Genomic DNA, 24,723 nt, shown 5'->3' with positions numbered 1-24,723 from the left:
GATTGTGTTTGTATGTGTTTGTGTGTGTGTGTGTGTGTGTGTGTGTGTTTGTGTGTGTGTATGCCTGTAAATTGTAGTGGGCACAGCTGTTCCAACTAAATTATAGGCATCACACATTTACATTGTAAGTTGAAAGGAGAGAAATAACATGATGCTTTTAGTGTGTTATGGGCCAGGCATGTCAATGATGGAATTCTGGCACAATGTACCTCCAAATAAAGACTCTTTTTGGGGAAAAGCAAGAAAAACTTATTTCAGGATAGTTTTCTATTTTGATGGAGGTTTTAGCACAGATCTAGAGTTGGAATGACCTTAGAAATCAATTACTCTAGAAACTAAGCTAAACAGGAGTATGTGAGTTAAATGAGTTGCCCAGAGATATACAGCTAGGAGGTGTCCAAGAACAGATTTTAACTTAGGAAGTTGAGTCTTCTTGACTCTAGGCCCATCTCTCTATTCACTAAGCACCTAGTTACCTAAGGAAACTGAGACTCAGAAATTTAAATGATTTGACTAAGGTTTTATAGGTAGTGAGCAGCAGAACTGGGAATTCAACTCAGATATAAGGCTGGGTGTTATAGAGCAACTGAATGACTCTGAAAAGCCAATGCTTGATTCCAATTTTCAGTCACCAATTAGCTGTAAGGTCTCTGTCAATCACTTTGTGATCATTCTGATCAAAGTGAAGTATGTACTTACAGCTAGGGTAAGGCATGGCAGGTAGAAAAACTACATTCCCAAAGGTCCAAAGATAGCAAAAGTTAAACTTCTCTATATTAGCTTATTGGAAATTGGAAATTCATATCGCTTTTGCAATAGGATAGAAGAAAGGAAGAAAGAAAGAAGGAAGCAGAAAAAAGGAAGGAGAAAGGAAGGAAAGAAAAAGGAAATAATGAAAAAGGAAGAAAGGAAAGGAAAAAGGAAGAAAGGAAGAGAAAATGGGAGGAAAAAGAGGAAAAAAACAGCCCTTCAAAGCATTTTCCCTGTCAAATAATGTCAAAAAAGAGATGACTACATTTAAAATTTTTCAGAAATCAAATGCATAAAAAAATCTTAGGAAAGTTAAACTTTATGCCATATTTCTGAAACCTCCTGATCATTTTAAAAGTAATCTGATGATGGAACTTCATGGATTAGGCCTTGAAGAATATAATTCTTTGTATAAATTCTGAAATACTAGACTTGTCCACAGTATTCCAACTCAATATCAAATCTGTTACCAAGAGATAATTTTAGAAGTGCTAGAGCTCTTGGCTCCCTCAAACAAGAATTCCAATTTAGAAGGAAGTATTTTAAACACAAAATAAGAAGGATGACCTAAAACCTTGCATAATGTAAGCAAAATACATTGAAAAAGAGAAAAGATCATGAGAATACAAAGGGAGGAAGATGATTTGATAACAATTTCTTTACTGGAGAACAAACTTCAAAATTCAACTCACCCTGACTAGAAGAGGAATACTGTTATGAAAATAAAACTTCAGATTATTATCCAAATTAATTCTTGTAGAGTTATCTTAATTTGAATAATGCTTCTAACTTTTCCCAAGTCCTTTCTCAAATGTTAATGAACAATAGTGCTAGCCCAGGCTTAGAATTCTACAAAGATATTTGTGCAAATTTGTCCAGTTATTTATAATCTCCACCACATGGAATCACACAAAAATACTGTCAGAGAACCTCAGCATAAGGATTATGAGATTCCTTGAGGTTAAAAAATAGGCAGAAAAGGAAAAAACAAAAAAACCTAAGATTGAAAGAATAAATAAGAGACTGCAGTAACCTGGCTATATTTCTATGTATTGTTCCATTCTTAGGACTTCTAGTCTTTTCATTGACCCTGATGAAGAAACTCAGATGTATCCTAGTTAGGTGTGAAGTCCTTGAGTGAAGGAACTGTCTCTTTTTTCCTAGCTAGCAAAGGAACTGTCTCTTTTTCCTATCTGAGTCCTCTCTGCTTGACTTGTACTAAACACTTAATAAAATCTTATTTGTTCATTAATCATCCATCTATTCACTAATTAATTAATTCACTCATTCATACAAGGAATGAGCTTAAGTAAAGTAAATAAGGGAGGTGCCAAGTGAGGGGTATTTGAAGATTGAGGTAACATGGTATGATGGTTAGAAAACTCAAACTTGAACTGAAGAAGACATAGACTATGGGATCCTAGATAAGTCATTTAACCCCTAAGACCTCCAACAATACCATAAGATTAAGTTGAGGAACAGCTGTTTCTCTGAATTGGTAGAGGTATTGTTCTCACATGGAGGAAAATCACAGGTTTAGACCTCTCAAAAATATAAAAATTTCTTTAGACTTTTAAGAAGAAAAATAATGAGCTGTATCTATTTGAAATATAAAAAGAGAAGGAAACTATATGATTCATGGCCACTCCCCTTGAGGAAACAATTTAGAAGAGAAAAAAAAAGCTACCATATTTCCCCATATATAAGACCTTCCCATGTATAACATGCACTTTAATTTGGGAGCTTGAAATTTGAAAAAAAAGTATTACATAAAGTTATTGAACTCAAGTTTTATTCATCATAACATTCATACATTTCCTCGTCACTGTCAAAATTTCCACCCATTAGCTTGTACTCATCTGTGTTTGATAATGAGTCACTGTCTTAGGGGGCAGCTAGGTGGCACAGTGGATACAATACTGGCCCTGGAGTCAGGAGGACCTGAATTCAAATCTGATCTCAGACACTTCATAATTACCTAGCTGTGTGGCCTTGGGCAAGTCACTTAACCCCATTGCCTTGCCAAAAAATGAGTCACTGTCTTAGGAGAGACTTTGCTCTCCTGCCTGTGGTCTGCTCTGTGCTTGATCACAAGCACTCCCTGGGCAAATCTGCTGCATGGACACATGCTTAGTCCTTTCTGTTTCATGAACCTGAAACACCAATTGTGTCCTCCTTTGAAATCAGTAACTTCTTTTTCATCAGCAATTCTTGCTTTATGCTGAATTGGCTTTGTGGACACAGGAATTCCAATTGCCCTTTGCTCTTCAATTCAGATTTTCATTTCTCTCTCTCTACATTAGACCATTTTTTTGGCTGACTTACCTCTCATGGCCTTCTTCTGCCGTGGGTTTTCAGTAGGGTTTCTTCTTCCTGTAGCCAGTCTCAGATTGTTTTCTCAGTTGAGGAAGACCAAACTTACATTCAGCATCACAATTTTCATTAATTTTTCAAAGTGGATCACTTTGACCTTAAATTCAGCAATGTACAAAAATCTTTTATGAGCCATTTCTGGGTAGAATGTGGCAAAGTGTAACCTAATATACAGTAACAAATGAGAAACAATGAATGCAAAGGCAACAAGCATGGAAAAGTAGGAATGCAAATTTAAAAACCTACAATGAGCACAAAAACAAGCTTGAAAAAGCAGGAAATGCAAGTAAAATAATCTGCAATCACTTTATAAGATGTTCCCAGTTTTTAGACCCCAAATTTTTCAAACAAATGTGTGCCTTATACATAGGGAAATACTGTATATTGAACCTGAAAACCCATACCCTATTTTGCAATTTCCTTTATCCTAAGTCAGAGTCATAGTTCCTTACTTTTCTGATGATCCTAAGTGAGAGACAAGGGATACTTCTTAGTAGAACGTAGGAATCTGCTCAGTACAGGTCAGGAACAGAACAGCATTCTTCGCCATTTTTTAAAAAGCTGTGAGCAGATGGCTAACTATGACTCATGAGAAATAGAAGATAGAGCAAGTGAAGAGATCTGTGTGTTGTAATTAAACAAAATGAAATAAAATCAACCTAACTTATCAATGGCACACCTAATAGTAAATTGTAATAATGCTGATAGTCTTTCCTGGTACTTTGCTGTTTAATTTCATCACACACACTCACTTAAGATAAGGCTCTTCTTCCCTTACTGTCCCCTTGGAAAGAAGAATTAAAAGGTCCCTGCATATCACATAGCAAAATGAGTCTAGAGGTCCAAATTGTACTTCCTTCACAATCTTGTCAGTGGTCATTCAGTTACCTTTAACTGAGAAGGAAGTAATAAATCTGTGAGCAAGGTGTTTTTAAGAACACCCCTCTTCTCAACCACATTTTCACACCTTAGCAGCAATTTATCATGAGACAGCTTTGTAAACATAGTCTCATGATACCCATTATTATGTCCTACTCAATTCACAAGATCATTTATCTCTGATGCCTTCATTTTACAGATGAGGAAACAGGAACCTAGAAAGCCTTGTCTATGGTCCCATAGTTAGTAGTGTCAAAGCTGGGATAGAACTTAGTTTTTCCAACTTCAGGACAAACATTTTTTCTAGCATTCCTTTGTCCCCCCCACCCCATTACTTAATCTGTATGAAATAACAGATTACAAACTCATAGATTTAAACCTATTACATGTCATCTAGTCTAATCACCTCATTTTGAAAATGAAGAAACTGGCAATAGTGTGCTGGTAAATGTTTAACAATCAGTACTCTAAGGGAAAAAGTACAGAGTATATATTTTATATTTAATCTCCATTATTAATATATTTCTCCATCACTTTTTAAACTCTAATCAAAGAAATGATAAATCAAGCTTTGATGTACAGCTTTTGCTGATTTCTGAAATGCAAATATTCACTTTAACAAATAAAAATCTACTAATATAGAAATACATTTTCATGAATTCACATGTATGATAAATATCATATTGCTTGCCTTCTCAAAGGGTAGGAGAATGATGAGAAAGAAATAATTTGGAACTCAAATTTTTTTAAGAATGAATGTTAATTTTTTTTTACTTGGGAAATATTTTTGAAATAAATGAAATTGTATCAAATAAGGAGAAAATTTACCAATCTGTTCTCATAAGTTAGCAGGTATAATTTGACTGAAGTATACTCTTGCTATTGAGGTCCAGAGGAATAAATTTGCTCAACATCATAGAGATAGTGAGTGGCAGAGAGAAATCTTTTGATGGTAAACTCACAATTATTTTAATGGTATCATGCTGCCTCAGATAAGTCATTGCCTTCTTAATAATGTAGATAAAGTGATTTGTAATTGTAAATTGATAATTTTTCTTTCTTTCATGCTCATCCAGGTGGAAGATCAGAAAAAAAATGAATCATTTAAATGGAAATTATTGGGGGATTAACCCATGTTCTCTACTCTGCCTATCATCTATTCTTTTCTTATATGGATTGTTTCATCTTTGCTATTACCGCATCTGAAAGTGGCTGACACACACTAGGCACTTAAATGTTTCAGAATTAATTGATTGATATAGGTCCTGACTCACAAATCAGGATAAGCAGAAACAATTTCAAAAGTACAGTATGTTAAAAGTAATTTCAGAAGAGTACCAGTCATTTTATGACCTAAACCAGCAACACTGGCAGCAAAATGAGAGACAAGAGCAAAACCAGTTATCATAAATGTCAAGGATAAATGTTTTTCTCTAAACCAAGGTGTTGAACAGAATTGATTAGGAGTATTATGAATTATTTTCCCTTTCTTCTGAAGCCTCTTTCAGAACCAGAGCTCTAGACTTGCTGGCTGAGGAAGTTCCTATGGGAGAAGAGATTTCATGTTCCTCAGGGATAATCAAAAGTATGGTATTCCATTTAAATAATCAAGACTATGTTCTGCAAAAATAAAAGTGCCTCATGTCTAATGTTTATGATTTAATTTAAAAGCACACTTGATAGCTTCACTTTTATTGAATCTCTCCTCCCACAAGGCAAGAAAAATCATCATCTCAACATTCCAGCAACACATTTGCCTTCTTACATGGGCAACACAGAGAGATGTGCAATGTTTATAATTTTACCAATGTGAGTATTTCTATTAGTAGATAATAGAATTTTCTGGTATAAGTGGTTTGAGTTACTTAAGCAAGATCACATAACAAGTGATAGAGGGAGGAATTGAACCTAGGTCTTTCCAACTCCAAATCCACCCAAATCCTCCCTCTACCACTTATTATGGCATACTGTCTATATGTACACAAATTCTGCCTCCCCCTTAATTTTAATAGAAACTAAAGTAGACAAAACTTGTTAGTTGTACATTGATGGATGAAAATCATAACAAATGCCAGAAATTTTGAAGAAATCTTTTTAAAAATCCATGCCTTGTTAAAGAAAATTTCCAGATATCAATCCAAGAAATATTCTAATAAGTACCAATTAGACTGCACTGTGCTTCTTCTAAGATCCTTAGGAGAGGGTATCTAAAGAAGGATCCTGGAAAGTCTTCAGAAAAGACAATTTCCCCAATCAAAAAAAGAGAAGGGTCATAGTCACAGACTTAGATATGGAATGGCTTTGGAGATCATCTCACCCAGCTCACATTTTTTTAAAAAAATAAATGAGGATTTGAGTCTCAGAGAAATAAAATGACTTGCCTTTGGTTACAGAGATGACAAATAACAGGTAAAATTTGTACACAGTCCTCAAACTCCAAGTCCCACTGTTTCCCCATTGTTATCATGCTGCCATGAAAAAATTAAAGAAACGTTTTGAATGGAGAGGAGTTGATCAAGATAAAATCAGTCAGGACCATCCTTTACAAACAACCCTGTCTCATAACCATCAAGAACAATCCAAATTTTGTTTTATGAAGAGAGCTTAGATTGAGAGATAAACTGTTCTAAATACTGACTACTATTTATGACTTGTTAACTTTTTTCAACTTCTTGAGTCTCAGTTTTCTAATTTATAAAATAAGGCATTCCAAGGGAGATATAGGAGGTAGCATGTGTAAGAAAAATAAAACCACCATTGCCTCTTTGACCACCATCTTTCCCTTAGATTCTAATGGTAGATAGAGACAGTCTAGGACTCAAAAGACCAAGAGTTTTTAGAATGCTTCCAGTCTGGTGGTTCTCTTACTTATCATTCTGAAAAAAACTCATGTGGAGATAATAGTATCTCATGTACTAAAGACTCAGAGAAGAAAGTTCATGCCACCAAAACCTTTAGTACTGTAAAATAGATCAATAATAGGTATTGATTATTATCAGCAGAAATGACATTAAAGAGGAAACATTACAATTTGTTTTGCTACCTAAGAAATATGAGACCTCTCCATCTGACTTGTAGGTGAAATCTTCATTATGTATTTTCTCTCCCTTTAGAATGTGAGCTCTTTGAGAGCAGAATGCTTAGCACAGTTCTTTGTAGCTAGCAAGGCTTAGCAAATATTTCCTTCCTTCCTTCCTTCCTTCCTTCCTTCCTTCCTTCCTTCCTTCCTTCCTTCCTTCCTTCCTTCCTTCCTTCCTTCCTTCCTTCTGACCTGGTCATTCAACTAGTTTTGAATAATTTTGATTAGGCAGTATTCCATCTCATATCACACTTTCTTGTCCAAACTGATATTGTGAGGAACTTTGTCAAATACCTTTCTAAAACTCAGGTATATTATATACGTACATGTTATGGTATTACCTGATCTTGTAATCTTATCAATCTATCAATAAAGAAAATGAGTTTATACCTGTACAACATCTGGAAGAATCCATGCAGGCTGTTAGTCATCATCACTCTCCTTTTCAAAGAAGTCCTTTTTGTTGTACTTATCTTCCATTGCCAGCTTCAACTTGTTCTGGGCTTCAACATTCCTGAAAGTGAGTAGTGTGTGACAAATATTACAGTGTATCAATAGCATACCTCACTCTTACAAATAAAAACTACAAAAAAGGTATTTCAAAGGATACTTTGACTGGCAGGTATCTGACTAAATAATTGAATGGAAAAGCATTTAATAAGAACTATGTGCTAAGCATTGATACATTCTCTCTCTCTCTCTCTCTCACACACACACACACACACACACACACACACACACACACACACACACACACACACACATACACACACTCTCTAATTCCTGCCCTCACAAAGTTTATGTTTTAATGGGAGACTATATATATATATATGGGAGACTTGATGTGAGCAAGTAGAATGACACTTAAAAATTGGTAAGGAGGTTATAGAGGGTCTAGTTAGAGAAATGGAAGTGGAATGAAGCATAACTGGGTACATTCTTAAAATAATTAGTATTCCAGGATAGGCAGTCTACAATCAAGAGGAAGAAGCCCCAGGATAGAATTCCTTAAGAACATTGTCTCTAAGTTTGAGCCAAACATTATTGGAAGGAGACTGTGGAAGAAGTGGCAGGAGGTATCTGGCCAGCATGGATCCTTATTGATACCATCACTTGTATACATTCCAAGTAAGATCCCATTTCCAAGAATAAGCCCTGAATTGGCATGACTTCTATCAGGATCCAAGACCAACCTTCTCTTCTTATTCCTTTTTCCTATAAAGAAACATCGTTTTCCAGAACTAAGGTCTAGCAAGCAAGCTGTGCCTTGAGCTTGGCATAACAATGATACTTTGCAATCAACCTCTGGATGAGCACTGCTGTAACTAAATCACAGAACTGAGAGTTCCTGAGTTAAGGCAAGCACTAGCAGGCCCAGGCATGAGACCCTGCTATGAATGGACTTTTTGTTACTTGACAATCTTGCCTCACTCTTGCTGTTATGCCTCACCATTGTTGCTACACTATACTATTCGATTCTTTGTCTAAACACACATATATAAATCAAGGTTTAACTTCACTACCTTGGGTCTCTTACTAGAAGAGTATTTAATTTCCCTCCCCCAGTGGAATAAAGAAAATGTTTTTGCTTTGAATCTGTGGGGGGACACTACCGTTTTTGGAGATAAAGTTATTGCTAAACCTTTTTGATTGATCATTTGCCACCAAAGTTGTCACTTTTTATGGGTAAAGTAGTTCTAGACATACTCAGTAACCTAAGGGATACAATCAGTTACCATTTTTGGTGGGGAGGGGAAGATGAATTAAATAGTCTAAACATTGCCAGAATGGCAAATGAAGTTTGTATGGCCTTCCTAGAAGAATACCTTGCACATAATGCTTAGACATTACTTGTTCATCCCATCCACCCAAGAGATCTCAAAATGTTATTCAAGCATGTTAGGATAAGCAAGTTGGATAACATCTGGCAACTGAAAGACTCTTTGGAAAGGAATTGAAAATAGAAAGAAAACCACTTAATTAAAAAACATGCAAATAGACCAGACAGTAGAGGAAGGTGAGGGAGGGGAACTGAACTATGATAGTCATGTAAAGGACCAGGGAAGAAATTTAATTATACCAACTGAAGGATACTGGGGAAGTCAATAGCTTGATATTGTGTTTACAAGGTTAAACTTCCTGAATGGGAAAGATGTTAAACCTGAGGAAAAAAGCTAAGAAGAAAGCTTCAATAATGAAAATAAGAAATTGAAAGATCTGTTATAGTTATATATTGAAATTTTATTTTGCTTTTGAAATTCAAAGAAAAAACTAAGGAGACTCTCTCTCTCTCTCTCTCTCTCTCTCTCTCTCTATATATATATATATATATATAGTATGATAGCATGTTTGGACTATGTTTATGCAATGGAATTGTTTTTATAAAATGAGCAATACAGAGAATAAAAACCACTAGAAGGTCTATAGAATTGCTGTTATACAAAGATATTTCCCCAAATTCTCAGATGAACAAAGCATGACTATACTTTTTAGTTAAGGAAAAAAAATCTCAGTAGGCATGATTCTAGATATGTTGAATGGATTTTTTTTTGGTCCCCCTATGAGAAGTTTGGTCATTTCAGCAGAATTTCTCTTCATGTTTGCAGAGAAAAAAATTAGGCTATCTTGGTAGTTTCCTAGTAAATCAAACAAATATTTAACTGAAGGTATTGTAACTAAGACCAAGAATATAGAGGGGGAAAATCACTTCATTTCTATTTTGAGAGAGTAAGATACTTATACAACCCTGTTTAAAATTGGCTAAATAGCTTACTATCTGGGTTTTTGCTTCATTTGAACCTGTGATGTTTCAGGGATTTTGTCCAACCATATAATCAATAGTACAGACATCTATATACATGTTGAGAAATTGATAGTGGACATTCTGGCCTTTCCCATGGGTTTATATGCCATGTAGGATTCATATGTATGAAATATATATATATATATATATAAAATATTTATACACATTTGTATACATATATATGTGTGAATATGTGTATGTGTGTATGTATATACTGTGTATCACTTCAGCTATTTTGCCCTGTATTCTTGGAACACAATCAGGGTATAGGTCTCCAGGGCTGCAATGTTATTGTATGTGATCTGTTTCTGGGTTGACTAGCTGCCTAGAAAAATGCCAAGCAGTCTCAATTTGGCAGTCAGCACTGTAGCTTTCTTAGGGGTTCAGAACTCCAGGACCTAATGTCCCTGGGGTTATCTAAATCTTTACCATCTAGAAGTCATTTTAACCTCTCCAAGGTGTCATTTTTTCATTAATCAGTCAATATACATTCAGAATGATTTTAAAAAGCATCTATTATATTCCAGGCCTTATACTTACTACTGGATAAAAGACCAAAACAAGTACATCTTGTCCTCAAGGAGTTTTCATTCTATGAGGGAGAAAAAATATGTAGATATAAAGAGAAATACATGAGCAATTGGGAAACAGGAAAGATCTTTTGGAAGGAAGAGGCACTTCAACTTTGGCTTCAAAAAAGATTCTATAAGGCAGAGGTAAAAAGTGAATGCATTCTGGGGACAGAGTGGTCAGCAGAGACAGAAGATGGAATACTTTGTAAAAAAGTAGGATTCTTTGTGTAGGAATACAGTGTAATTATTCTAGAAACTGATTAACTTTGTAACTAATGGAGATATGGAGACTGAATTGTAGAGAGAACAACTGTAAGGTTACAAACAAGTCACTTGGCTAGAAGGATGATGGTGCCCTAGACTGAAATAGAGAAGTTAGAAAGAAGGCTAATTTTAAGGGTAATAATAAGGTCTGTTACAGACATATTTGTTTTTGAGAAAGCTATGAGACATCCAACACAAAAAAATGTTCAATAGGCAGTTTTTGATATCTTAAGACAGAAATATATAAATCTAGAGGATATTTGTATAGAGATAATATAATTGAACCTATAAGTTTTGATGAAATCACCAAGAATATATAAAGAGAAGAAAGTAGGTATTTGGATATGACCTTAGGGAATACAAGCATTTAGAGATACCACATGGAAGATAATCCAGCAAAAAAGATCAAGAAAGAGTTGCCAGATGAGAACCAAGAGAAAGCTCTATGTGTAGGTAAATTTTTTATTAATTTAAACGTAAATGCAAAATGAGAAAGGAAAAGAAAATATTTCTTTGTACATGAGAGAAATCAAGGTAAAACAATGTTTCCATTTCAAGAAAACCTAGATAAGGGGCAGCTAGATGGCACAGTGGATAGAGCACTGACCCTGGAGTCAGGAGGACCTGAGTTCAAATGTGACCTTACACACTAAATAATTGCCTAGCTGTGTGACCTGACCAAGTCACTTGATCCCATTGCCTTAAAGAAATAGAACCTTACCTAGATAATATTTCAGATTACTTTCACAGCTATTCACTTTTTTAAAAAAATTATTTATTGAAGGCAATGGGGTTAGGTGACTTGTCCAAGGTCACACAGCTAGGCAATTATAGTGTCTGAGATCTATTTTGAACTCAGGTCCTGCTGACTCTAGGACCAGTGCTTTATTCACTGTGTCCCTTAGCTGCCCTATATCCAGCTTTTCTTTGTTTCCTTCTACCTTTTGTTTTGTTCTCTGCTGTTCACTTTTTAACTTTACTTTTTCATTTTTTTCCTTTCTTTCCCACTTCTGACCCTAAGGAAGGGTACAATTAAACATGGATATATGTACACATACATAGATATCTATAAACAAATACATATGCATGCATATACTCATATATTTGTATGAAAAATCAGATTTTCACATTTCCACTTCTCACCTCTTTCACTAGAGTTGAACAGCTTCTTTTTTTTCATTGGTTCAAATTTTTTTTTCCTGTTTTCCTTAAATCAATAATTGCCTACACCACAGAAGTATTCCAACATAATCATGACCAATCTAAGATTGACTATGAAAGTTCTCCAACTTTTTGCATTCCTTCTATCTTTGGCTATATGTGTTTTGTTTAGACAAGAAACATTTAATTTAAAATAAGAAAAAGTATTCATTTTACACTTTAGCAATATTCATACCATATAATATTGCTTAAGATTTGCTCTTTCCTTTACATCATTTCCCCCTTCCCCCAGTTTCTTTGAAATACCTGACCTTTTATTCTTCCATATGCACTCTGTTATAATTCTTACTTAGTAAGATAATTTTTAGTAATAATTCAGTAAATTAGCAATTAGTAATTTTGTAATTGGGATGGCATTGAATAAATAATTAGGTAAAATGTTTTTATTATGTTGACTTTACCTATATAAGAACAATAAATATTACTATACTGAATTAAATCTGACTTTATATAAAAATATTTCATATTTATTTTTTAGGGTTTTTTGCATGGCAAATGGGGTTAAGTGGTTTCCCCAAGGCCACATAGCTAGGTAATTATTAATTGTCTGAGGTCGGATTTGAACTCAGGTACTCCTAACTCTAGGGCCAGTGCTCTATCCACTGCACCACCTAGCTGCCCCCCCCATTTATGATCATATAGTTCTTGTGTCTATTTTGGCAGGCATACTCTCAGGTATTTTGTACTGTCTAGTTATTTTAAATGGTCTAAAACAATATTGATGCAGTTTAGTTTCCCTATTTTTCTTTTTTAATTATATATATTTTAATTTTTTTGTCTAAGATCATGATTACTACTGCTGCTTTTTTAGAAATAAATTATAAAATTTTTAGATTATAAATTATTATAAATTCTTCTCTAGCTCTTTGTTTTACCTTTATATGTATCTCTTTTTTGTTTCCTAAAAGCAACATATTATTGAATTCAAATTTTTAATCTGCTATACATTTTCATTTTATGAGTAAATTCATCCTATTCACATTCAAAGTAATTACTTGTGGATTTCCCTCTTCCCTATTTTTCCTCACATCCTTTTCACCCTATTTACCCTATCCCTCCTCTCTTCACTGATTTATTTCTACCTGCTCCCATGTCTTTCTATTCCTTAACCTACCCACCCCTCTAAAAATCCCTCCCTTATACTCCCCTGTTACCCTATCCCATCTCCCTTTTATTTCTTTCTAAATTTAGAGACTTTTATACTTGATTACATATGTACACATATATGTAATAAGAGTAAGTTCCAGGACAACCCTCCCTTCTGCACTTATTCTTTATCAATTTTTCCTTTCATGCCTCATTTGTTTGAGATAATTATTTCTTTTTATTTCTCCCATTACAGTTTTATTTTTTAAGAATCACCTCATCATAAATAGATCAACCGAAGTCTTTCTTTTAAGCTATTCTATAATGATGACTGTCATAAGAATTCTGATAACATTTTCACATATTAGAATAAGTAATCTGATCTTATTGGACCTCTTATAATTGATCTTTAATGTTTACCTTATATTTTTCCTGATCTTATATATCAAATTTTCCCATAAGTGCTGCTGTTTTTGTGACAAATACCTGAAAGGCTTGCAATTTGTTAAATGTCCATTTTTTTCCTATTCAGAATTATACTTAACTGTGTTAGGTAAGTTATCCATGTTACAACCCCAGCTTTTTTGCTCTATGAAATATATTATTCGAAGACCATCTTTCAACATATTAGCTGCTAGTTCTTGTGTAATACTTATTTTAGTTGCATGTATTTAAATTGTTTTTTCTTTTTTGCAATATTTTCCCCTTAACCTGGGAACTTCAAAACATGGTTGTGATATTCCTTTAATTTTTCTTTCTAGAATCTCCTTATGTGGTGATTAGTAGACTTTTCCCCCATTTCCACTTTGACTTCATGTTCTAGAGCTTCAGGCTAATTTTCCTTGACAATATATTGTAAAATTGTATCAAGATTCTTTTTTTGATCATACCTTTCATGTAGACCTACTATTTTTATATTTTCTCTTCTAGATCTATTCTTGAGATCAGTATTTTAATGAGATGTTCACTTTTTTCCTTCTTTTGATTTCATTAGTTTCTCCTTGCTCAATTCTAATTTTCAAGAAATTATTTTCTTAAGTTTTTGATTCTCTATTTCCAGTTACTTGACTTTCTTTTCATAGTTTCCTTGATTTTTTTCTTTGACTGTTCTTATGTTTTTCTAATTTTTCCTCACTGTCTCTTGTTTGATTCTAAAAATCCTTTTCCATATTCTTCAATAAACTCTTTTTGGTCTTAGAACCATTTGACATTTTTTCATTGAAAAACGATCAACTTTTTCTAGTTCCACTCACTTCCTGTCAATATGAACCAAGATCTTATCTACAACCATAGCATTTATTTATAATTGGTTCCCTTTTTTTGCTTACTCATTTTTATTTATTTTTATTTTTTATCAACTTATTATTAAAACTAAGTTTTAGACCCAACGTGTGGGATATTAGACCTAAAGTGTACTTCTTACTGTGGTTTTCTGAGTTCTGTCCCAGGGTTCAATCTTAGGGGCACTCCCTACTCCTAAACCATGATTAGGGTCCCCTGCCACATGCACATTCCCTGATTTCAGTTCCAATGCAGAGGGGAGGCACCCGAGAGATCAAAGGGAGTAGAAATATTTTCAGGTCAGTGGCAGGTATTGCTTCAGACACATTGAGTCATGAAAAAGATTTTTCCTCAAAAAGGCTAAGCTTCCTTCTACATCCAACCATCTCCAATTGTTCTGATCTTATCTTGCCATTGGACCCAGATGACTCACAGGGAAAAAGTGAGGTTGATGACTTTGCATCACTTAAACATAATTCTCTTGCAAGTCATGACATCTCCTTCCTGATATCAGGGTCCTTTTTGAGAAAGAAGAATAGAGTGCACTCAGATATCTGACCTCCACACTACTGAAACAACAATTTCCTGAGACTCAAGCTTCCACCCAACCCAGTAGCCCCTAGGCCTTTTTGTTTGTTGATTTAGGAGAATAGGCCTAGAGGTATTCACACTTCAATCAAGTCAAACCTCCAGTCTTAACTGGAGGCTTCTCACTAATCTTAGTAGGACAACTGCTTTGCCCTGTCTCTTATTTCTTTCTGCAGCTCTACATTTACTCTGAGGCAATATTCTGTCTTTTTTTTGTGGAGAAAATTTGGAGAGTCCAAAGTTGTCTGAATTACTCCACCATTTTCCCAAAAATCTCCTAGAGAAAATTGTGTTACAGAGTGTTAAAAGAAAAAAAAAGACAACTGAGAAAAAGGATAATTAAAAGATCATTGGCAATTTTGAAGAGAAATGTTCCAGTTGAATAATTGAAGTGAGAAAGAAACCAGATAGCAAGAGGTTGAGTCTTTCTAATCTTAAATTCATTATCTTCACTCCTGAATAGAATTGAATATTCCTTTTTAAGTCAAAGAAGAGAGAAATACTTGTTTTTAAATTTTTTTTACAGTTAGTATATTTACTCACATAAAAGGAGTATAAATGATACAGAACTGAAAATAATAGAAATCTAGGTATAATTATTTAAAAGTGAACATAAATTAGCTCACTTCAAGAACATTTCCAATTAAGCATTTCTCCAATTCATATTTAGCTTTTTGCTTTTTATGCTCTCTCTCTCTCTCTCTCTCTCTTTCTCATACACACACACACACACACACACACACACACACACACACACAAATACACAAACACTCATATCCACAAAGGTACACATACATTAACACACAATCAGACCCACACATGGATGAACATACACACACTAATATTGGAAAAAAAATCAGGGGAAGATATCTGCAAGTTTTTCAAATAGTAAAAAAATAAATTCTAAAATCACTGTTCTATATGGATATAAAACCCTGATTTCATTCATGTATTTACAGTTGTTTTAAAAGATTTTTTGTGTGACATAATTTAAACATTTTGCTTTACAAAGCATCCTCTTATGAAAAGAAAATCCATTATCTATTACATGATTTAAACATCTTTTCAATGTAATTACAAAGTAACTGCACATATTTTTGCATGTTTCTTTTTATAAAATATTCTTTAAAATATCAATGATGATTGGTTTTTGTGATTCCTAGTAAGATGTCTTACCCATTTAATCTTTTTCATGTTAGCATAAATTACACTTTTATGCAATATTAAGGACTGAAATAAGACCTGAGTCCTGAAAAAGACTTTGCTTCAAAAAGGCTAAACTTCCTTCTACATTGATCATTTAGAAAAACTTAAAGAGTTTCCCTCAAATAGTCAAATATAAATTGGAGCAATGGTTTACAATTGTCATAGTGATCTCTCAATTCACTGAGATTAAAAAAAATGCTCCCTATGTATATTTTTCTATTTCCATGTGAAGTAGATTGCCAGGGTTTCATGAAGAAGCATTTTTGGAAGATTTGACTTCTCTCCTTGGTTCAAAGTTTTTTTTTTAAGTTCATTTATTTTATTTTTTTTAACATTCATCCATATGCATATGTATATTTTTAAGTTACAAAATTTCCTTCCACCCTCCCTTCCCACCCCCCCCATCAGCCAAGAATAGTCAGGTTAATATTGTACAAACACATTTTTGATAAACATGTTTAGAGATTAGTCATTTTTGATATGAGGAATTAGGATTAAGGGAAATAAATATATAAGAGATAATTTTTATAAAGTGTTCAGATTCTGAAGGGTTGCTTTTTGTGTTTTTGTTTTGTTTTTCTTCCTCTGGATTGGAGATAACATTGTCCATAGCTGGTCTAATAGAGTTCTCTTAGCTCTCTGAACTACTAAGAGCAGCTGCTTCCATCAAGGTTGAGCATCTCACAACATTGTTGTTAATGTCTATATTATTCTCTTGGTTGTGTTCCCTGGTTCATAGTTCTTAAAAAAGATCTCTTTCTGGAAGCTACCAAATCCAGGAATATTCTGAGTGAAGAAATCTTCTTTAGATGATGATACTTCCTAATGTGATTGTAAAGCATAACCTTCTATATCCTTAGTTGTATTACCAGTATATCTTGGATCCAGGTAAGATAGTTTTTCTTGTTTACACAATCCACTTAATTACTTTTTTCAAAAATAAGAATGTTTCTATCCTTTATAGTTTCTATATTAGCAGAAAGTACTGACCCCAATTTTTCTTTTATGACTGCTTGGAACCAGTTCAAACTATCACATATTCTTCAAATTTACTTTTAAGAAGTAATTTTATTAGAGCAAAGAGATCTATGCATCAGTCAAATGAACTATACTGTTTTTCTTCTTGTAAACTGCTGGTGGGCATAGAAAAGTAATCTGCCACCACTCCAAGATCCTCTCTCTTTAGCAAGTAGTCCACCAGTCAGTTGTACTTCGCTTCCTCCAAAAAATTAAAGCTATTTTCAACTTCAAATTTCTATTGAAAGGAACGTTGTGCCATTGTTTCCTGATACTGAGAAACCTCAGGTTTAATTTTTTATATCTGTGGGCTTCTTATTTCATAATTTCTTAAATCCTAGAGGTTATGTTTTGGTAGTACTTTCTCAGTGGCAGCCTGGACTGCCTAGGGTATCTCTGAGAGCTCTAGAATGTGACCTCCAAAGAATATCATTCAGAAGTTGTCTAATTGCCAGGTGAGAAAGCAACTTGCCTAGAGTGGGGGATACCAATAATAATAGAAATAATAAAAATAATAAGCATTTACATATCTCTATAAGGCTTTAAAATATATAGCAAATGTGTCATTATATCTTCCCAACTACTTGTATGGTAAGTATAATTATTATGATTATTTTACAGATGAGGAAATTGAAGGAGATAAAGCAGATAAAGGTTAAATGACTTGCCCAAATTCACATAGCTAATAAATATCTGAGGCAGGATTTGAACTCATGTCTTCCTGATTCAAGACCATGTGTCATTGAACTAAATGATGAACCAAAACATGATATCCATCATTTGATTTATATGAATGAAATCAAATTATATTACCCCCACTATAGAGCACAAGAAATAGTTATTTTGTCTTGTGGAAAATGACTCCAAATATAATAGGACATCATTTGGACTCAAGGTTAAAACATTTCTAATATGCTCTAAGAGAGAATAAAATTTTTAGCTTGCATTTGAGATCACATTGAACACAATGGATGAAGGCTATACTTACGAAAACCTTCATCTTGTCCAGGCAAGATTCACTGAACAAAAGGTTATTAAGGAAAAATGTATTGTTCTGAATATTAAGAGATTGATTAACATCCTGAAGACAAAATATAAAATACTTTAGAGTAATTAATACTTCTGGATTACCACTTTTGACATATGTTTTTGGAATGACAATGGATATAAAAAGTGTCTGAATGAATGTACAGTTTTAATCAAACATAGGTTTTATTACTCTAACACAAAAAAGGAGGATGAGAGAAATTATTATTTCTCACTTATTAATACCAAATTAATATGGGGGGAATTCCAGATTATTTTTCTTCCTATTTCCTCCTTTAAAATCTAGCCTCTTAAGGGGCATTTCTGACCCTGCCCAAAGAATTCACTCCATCCAAACCATATTATATAGGTAGAATTCTTACCCTACTATTATTATTTATTGTTCTTTGAATGGAAGTTAGATCTTCTTGAATAGATTGCCCAAAGTGGGTGTGGTCTCACTTGAGACTAACCAAAGTTGATTTCCTCTTTTAGGAAACACCCACTCTTCCAAGGGTATATACAGCTCTATGATTCATTTTTGATTTGTGAGGTAAAGGCAAATGATCTCATTTTATTATCTGCTGCTCAAAATTAATAAAATTATTAATTACCCAAAAGTTATGTCTCTCAAACTTTTCATTCATAACAAGCAAGGATATGCAATACTAGGGAATATGTATACTAGGGAATTTAGCTTCTCTTTATGAAACTCCCTCATTTGCAGTTGGAAAATGATCTGGTCAATAAGGCAGGGTACAGTGATTCATATAATTTTCAGAAATTCATTGTAAGATTCCATGTGAGTCAAACTTTTATGCTCATAGGTGATCAGGAAATGTCATCTAGGGAGGTTAAGTCAATCAAGTCCAGAGACAGTTTTGTTGATTTTCAAGAAAGTAATTGCTATTACCCTCTCCCTAGCTAGTCACTTATCCCTGCTTTGTCTTAGTTTCTTCACCTGTAAAATTAGCTGGAAAAGGAAATAGTAAATCACTCCAGTATCTCTGCCAAGGCAACCACAAATGGGGTCAGAGAAGTGGACATGACTGAAAAACTACTTTACAAATTTCTATTTCTACCAATAAATTTCTATTACCAGGAAATGGGGCAACCCTGGTCTTCTCAAAAGGTTATTTGAAGCATTTCAAATAAAGCACTATTAAAGGAAGTAAAGCAATCTAGTTAACCACTGACACTTTTGATAATTGCTGATTTAAAATAGAATTTTAGGTCTGGAAGGATTGTTATCATTTTATTTTATTTCTTATGATATTCTCTACATATTTTTCCCTCAATGTTAATTTGTCTGTGTGTTGTGTTCCTTTAAGACCATGAGCTTTTTGAGAACAAGGATTGTCTTTTGCTTTTATTTGTGTTCTCAGCACTCAGCACAGTGCTTGGAAGATAGTAGGCACTCAATAAATGTATGTGGATTGACTGTTAATATTTTACCAAACTCTACAACATGTCTCTTCATATTTTGATTAGTATAGCATTGAGCAGTAATAGGATGTTCAAATAAATTTCTGTAGTATTATTTTTATTCTAGTCCAATCAGGAACAAACAATATCCAAACAATTAGCTTGAGTCATTTTTAATTTCTTTAAAGTATGTTTTTAATTGTATGTATTGATAGAGCAACTTTTGAGCATTGTGTTCATTGTGTAGTTATCTTAAATAGAATTTCCCTTTCTATTATTTCCTCCTGGATTTTGTTATTGCAGTATAACAACATTTATTCTTTTGAAAGATAATTTGTATCTTGTTCATTTATTTTTGTTGTTTTTTGCTGTTTATTTGTTTTTTTAAATGAATCATCATGTTGTCTGCAAAAAGGAGTGATTTTGTCTCATTTTTGCCAAAATTTATGCCCTTAATTTCTTAATTCTATTTATTATTTTTCACAATTATTTCTAGAGTTATATCAAATAATAGAGTTGAGAAAGGGGAAGTTCTTGCTATGCTCCTATATTTATTGGGGGAAAAGCTTCTATGATTTTACCATTGCATCTAATGTAGCTTTTGATTTTTAGGTGGATTTTTTTTATCATTGTAAAATGCTCTATAGATTGAATTCTAACTCACCCTCTAAATCCATCCTCATGGACTTGAAAGAGTGGTCTGAAGCTCAACTAATCCTCCTGGGACTTGAAATGCTTGTGAGGCCCACTAGGGTAGAAATGTATTAGAGTTCTGAAGGAAGGTTGCAAAAAGGAAATTTTCTAAAAGAGAAGATGAAGACAAAATTTGGGATAGTAATGGGAAAGAATTTCTGTTAAGTATGATTTTGGGGATTTTGAACTACTCTATGTTTATTATCTCTTTATCTTGGTTCTTTCCTCTCTTTCCATCTCTCAGTCTCTGTTTTTCATCTTTTTATCTCTTTCTGTTTCTGTGTCTCCCTCTGCTACTCCCTGCCCTGCTCCCTCTCTCTTAGATTATCCCTCATCATTTTGCTGTCCCACCCAGGTTGAAAGTCTTAGACCAGTTTCAACTATTTGGCATAGAAGTTTTTCCCTACTTTGCTTCTGATTTGGTCAAGATCAGTCTTCCATTAGTAGACCATAGATCTCAGAAATATGCATTTCATTGCACTTAATTTTAAAAGCATACAAAGAATATACACTCTTATCAGCTGGGGTGTGGGGTGTGGGGTGTGAGGTGTGACTTCACAGAATATAAACGTGGAATTCTTCCTTTCCTTCATTGCTGATTTAAGTATCACCTGTGTGAGTGCAATTGAGATACCATATATCCCCATGTATTAAGACCCTCCCATGTATAAGACACACCTTAATTTTGGGACCTGAAATTTGAAAAAAAATGTATTACATAAAATTATTGAACTCAAGTTTAATTCAACAAAAAATTCATACAGCTCCTCATCACTATCAAAACTCCCATCCATTAGCTTGTCCTCATCTCTGTTTGATGATGAATCACTGTCTTTGGAGAGGCTCTGCCTCCTTTCCTGCTTGTGCTGGTCTGGGGTTGACCCCCAGTACTCCCTGGACAAGTATGTTGTGTGGAAGCACACATTTAGTCCTTTCTGTTTCATGAACCTGAAACCTGTGTCCTCCTTTGAAATCAGTCACTTCTTTTTCCATCAGCAATTCTGGCCTACTGCTGAGCCATCTTTGTGGACACAGGAATGCCACTGGTCCTTTGCTGTTCAATCCATCTCTTCAATCCCCTATCTAACTCAGGCCATTTTGCTAACTTGCCTCTCACGGTGATCTTCTACAATGGTGTTTTCAGGAAAGTTTCTTCTTCCTGTAGCCAGATTGTTTTCTCAGTTGAAGGAGGACCAAACTCATGTTCAGCAGCACGGTTTCCATTCATGTGTGCAAACTGGATCACTTTGAACTTAAATTCAGCACTGTATGAAATCTTTTCTGAGCCATTTCTGGGCAAAATGTGGCAATAACCAATATACCAGTTACAAATAGGAAACAATGAGCACAAAGACAACAAGTGAAAAAAAAACAGGAAATGCAAGTAAAATCCACAACCCACTGTATAAGATGCTCCCAGTTTTTAGATCCCAAATTTTTCAAAAAAGGTTATGTTTTATACATGGGAAAATATTGCAATATTGATGTTATTTACTTTTATGAATCTCCTCTATACCTTACAACTGAGAGAGAATCTAGGATTTTTTCCTGTCCTAGATGAAACCTCAGTTGTAATAAGATATGGTCCATAAATTCCCTAAAGCTGATCATATCTACTATCTCTAATCTCAAGGGGGTGGGATCGGGGAGTAAGTAGCAAGGGTGGGACTAGAAGGAAAAATTTCACCTAGAGTTTCTTATGATTGGCAAAGATTTAGTGGTCTATGAGGATTTTGACCATGCCACTTTCTATAAAGGTGGGAAAAATCAGGAGAAGACAGGCAAAAGGCCAAAACATTGATATCTAATAGTTAACCTTGCTAAAATGGACTTTTCTATATCTGTTTTGTAAGGTATTTTAGCACAAATTAGTGCTGTACTTTGTTAAAAAAAAATTGTGGTTTTGGCTATAATTGGTTTTTAGTATGAATAATTATTTTATAGCAATTTTTTTCCTTTTGCTGAACCATTCTTGCATCTACTGTTATTAGAATTCTATTTGGAACAAAAGAAACTGTATTTAGAGGATTGCAGATACCTGCAATCTGCAGCACTTGGTGCTCTTTCAACTTACTGGAGCATCACAACTCCCTTTGGGAGTTTGGTTAAATCTATGGACATTGCCTCGTAGTTATTTATATTTGTTGCCTACATTCATAACTGAATGCAACAATTTTGGTTAAAGCATAATGAAAATAAAGATGTGATTCTTTTCCATCCAAGTTTATGACATTCTTCAATCTATCCATGGATATAGACCTCTGGTTAAGGACCCTTACTTTAGGACAACTCTATGAAGAACCAGTTTATGACGGCTCTTCTTTTAGTCATGGGGAGAAACCAACCTTATTAAGGGCAACTCCAGTCACAGAAAATGAATGAAGAGTTATTTTATGCTCTTATATTCCATGAGGGGAGAGGCATATTTTTCAAATTGTAAGAAACATTTTCCTAGTTATATCCCAATACATACTAAGAAAATGGCAGTAGAATCCATATAATTTCTGAGATACAGAGGTCATAAATCTCCTATGTGCCAGCATCTTATATATGAAGAATAAATTAAGACATTGTCATTCTGACATTTTTATGCAATGAAAGTTTATCAGGGTCAAGGCTGCCCATTACCAAAGGGACCAAAACAAATCCCCTTTCTAAAAATGATTTGTCTATGGATTTAAAATAAATTTATGATTGGGTCAGGATTATACCTCTGTCCTGGGGCTACTACCAGTAGACCTGAGCTTTATTTCACCTCAGAACAAATGTAAACAAACAAACGAATGAATGAATGAATAAATAAATACAGCAAAGATCCAGCAGTGATTTAAGTAAAATTTAATTTAATTTTAATGCAGCTAAAACTATGACTTGGTCAATTGTTAGAAAAGATATAATTTGGCTCCTATCTGTGAGTTCCAGGGACATAATATGAAATAATAACTACTACTACTACTAATAATAATAAATAGAAGACTAATTTATAGGGAAGGAAAGTTGCTTGAAGTACATGGTAGAGAGCTTTGTACAGTACTTTGGAAGTTGCTTAGGGAACATCAAATTTCTTCTATCGAATTAGACCAATCGAGGTGACAAATCAGACCTGACAGGGTTGAACCATCAGACTCAGAGCAGCTGGTTTTTGTCATCTGAGTTGGAGTGTTGTTGAACTCAGCCAGAAGCAAAGTTATATTCAAAGATAATCCTCTAAGAAGATTTTGGTGATTTCCCAGGAAAGCAATGTCTTCTTACAACCCTATGTTGGAAAAGCAAATTCTCTCTAGATTTTCTAAAAACGTCATTCCATTGAGGAATACTTTTGTCATTAGAATCATTTCCTAAAATATGCATAACAAAGACTTGGGTTTCTTAAGTGCTCCAAATTGCTCCCTAGTTATCACCTGAGGCAGTCAAGGGTTAGGGAAAGAACTCTGAACTGAGAATTGGGTTTACATCTCTGAGGTCACTAAATAGCTGTGTGCTCTTAGGGAAAGCATTAAATTCCTTTGAGCTGCTATTTTCACATCTATATAATGAGAAGATTGGAGTAATGGTCTTTAGTATCACCTTTATATCTGAAATTCTGTTAAGCATTATAAAAAATTAAAGTTATCTTTATATAATTTCACTTTAGATCTGTTGTTACTGTTCAGTCACTTCAGGTTGTGTCTGACTCTGTGACCCATTTTAGGGTTTTCATGGCAAAGGTACTGGAGTGCTTAACCATTTCCTTTCTCAGTCATTTTACACATGGGAAAACTCAGTCAAACAGGGTTAAATGACTTATTCAGAGTCACACAGCTCATACGTGTTTGAGGTTGGATTTGAACTCAGGTTTTCCTGACTCTCCAATCCTGCCTTGCCACCTTGCTGCCCATTTTTAGGTCTAGTATTATATACAATTAGCATAAAAATAAAACCACAACTTCTTGGTACAAAGGAAAGAACACTCAATATAATGTTGCAGAAATTGTTAGAATTCTGGTTTTAAAATTTACAATCTTGTAGAACCTTGGCAATAATGTATTGCCTTTCTGACTCAAGTTTACTTGTTTATAAAATAAGAGGCTTGTATTCAAAGATGTCTAAGTAAATTGTATGATTTTATAATCTAGATTATCTGAGTTTAGTTAGATAATTTGTGGAGGGTAGCATTATCAAAACAAAATTTAATGAAACTATGTGCCTTTCACTTAATGAGATTTATCAATCACCTTCCCAATTGTCCATTTACACCATTTTCCAGTCCAGAGTATTTTTGTAAAAAAATTTACACACTCACACATGTATTTATTTCTAATGATAGCCATGTCTAGGGTGGAGGAAGGGAGGAAAAAAGAAGTTTACATGATAATTTTATTGTATATTTGAAAGGAATAGCAAGTTGTACATAATAGATTTATATTTCCATATGCAATCATCTTTTTTATTGAATTATATTATAGTAAGTATTGTGTCAT

At 34.0% G+C, this 24,723-nt stretch overlaps 1 long non-coding RNA gene and 1 pseudogene across 1 annotated transcript in view; both read right to left on the bottom strand.

The window, feature by feature from the left end:
* Positions 1 to 24,723, bottom strand: part of LOC141491214 (uncharacterized) — a 100,391-nt gene that overhangs the window by 20,611 nt on the left and 55,057 nt on the right. The window contains exons 7-8 of the long non-coding RNA XR_012469530.1: positions 7,472 to 7,595; positions 3,076 to 3,220 (exon numbers count right to left, since the gene is read on the bottom strand). This is a non-coding gene — a long non-coding RNA (uncharacterized LOC141491214). The remainder of the gene's footprint in view (positions 1 to 3,075; positions 3,221 to 7,471; positions 7,596 to 24,723) is intronic.
* On the bottom strand, positions 16,925 to 18,119 carry LOC141491514 (KATNB1-like protein 1; annotated as a pseudogene).

The sequence above is a fragment of the Macrotis lagotis genome, chromosome 6 (assembly GCF_037893015.1).
Source record: "Macrotis lagotis isolate mMagLag1 chromosome 6, bilby.v1.9.chrom.fasta, whole genome shotgun sequence".
NCBI classification, from domain to species: Eukaryota; Metazoa; Chordata; class Mammalia; order Peramelemorphia; family Peramelidae; genus Macrotis; species Macrotis lagotis.
The sequence above is the reverse complement of the archived record's forward strand: the minus strand, read 5'-3'. Positions and strand labels throughout refer to the sequence as shown.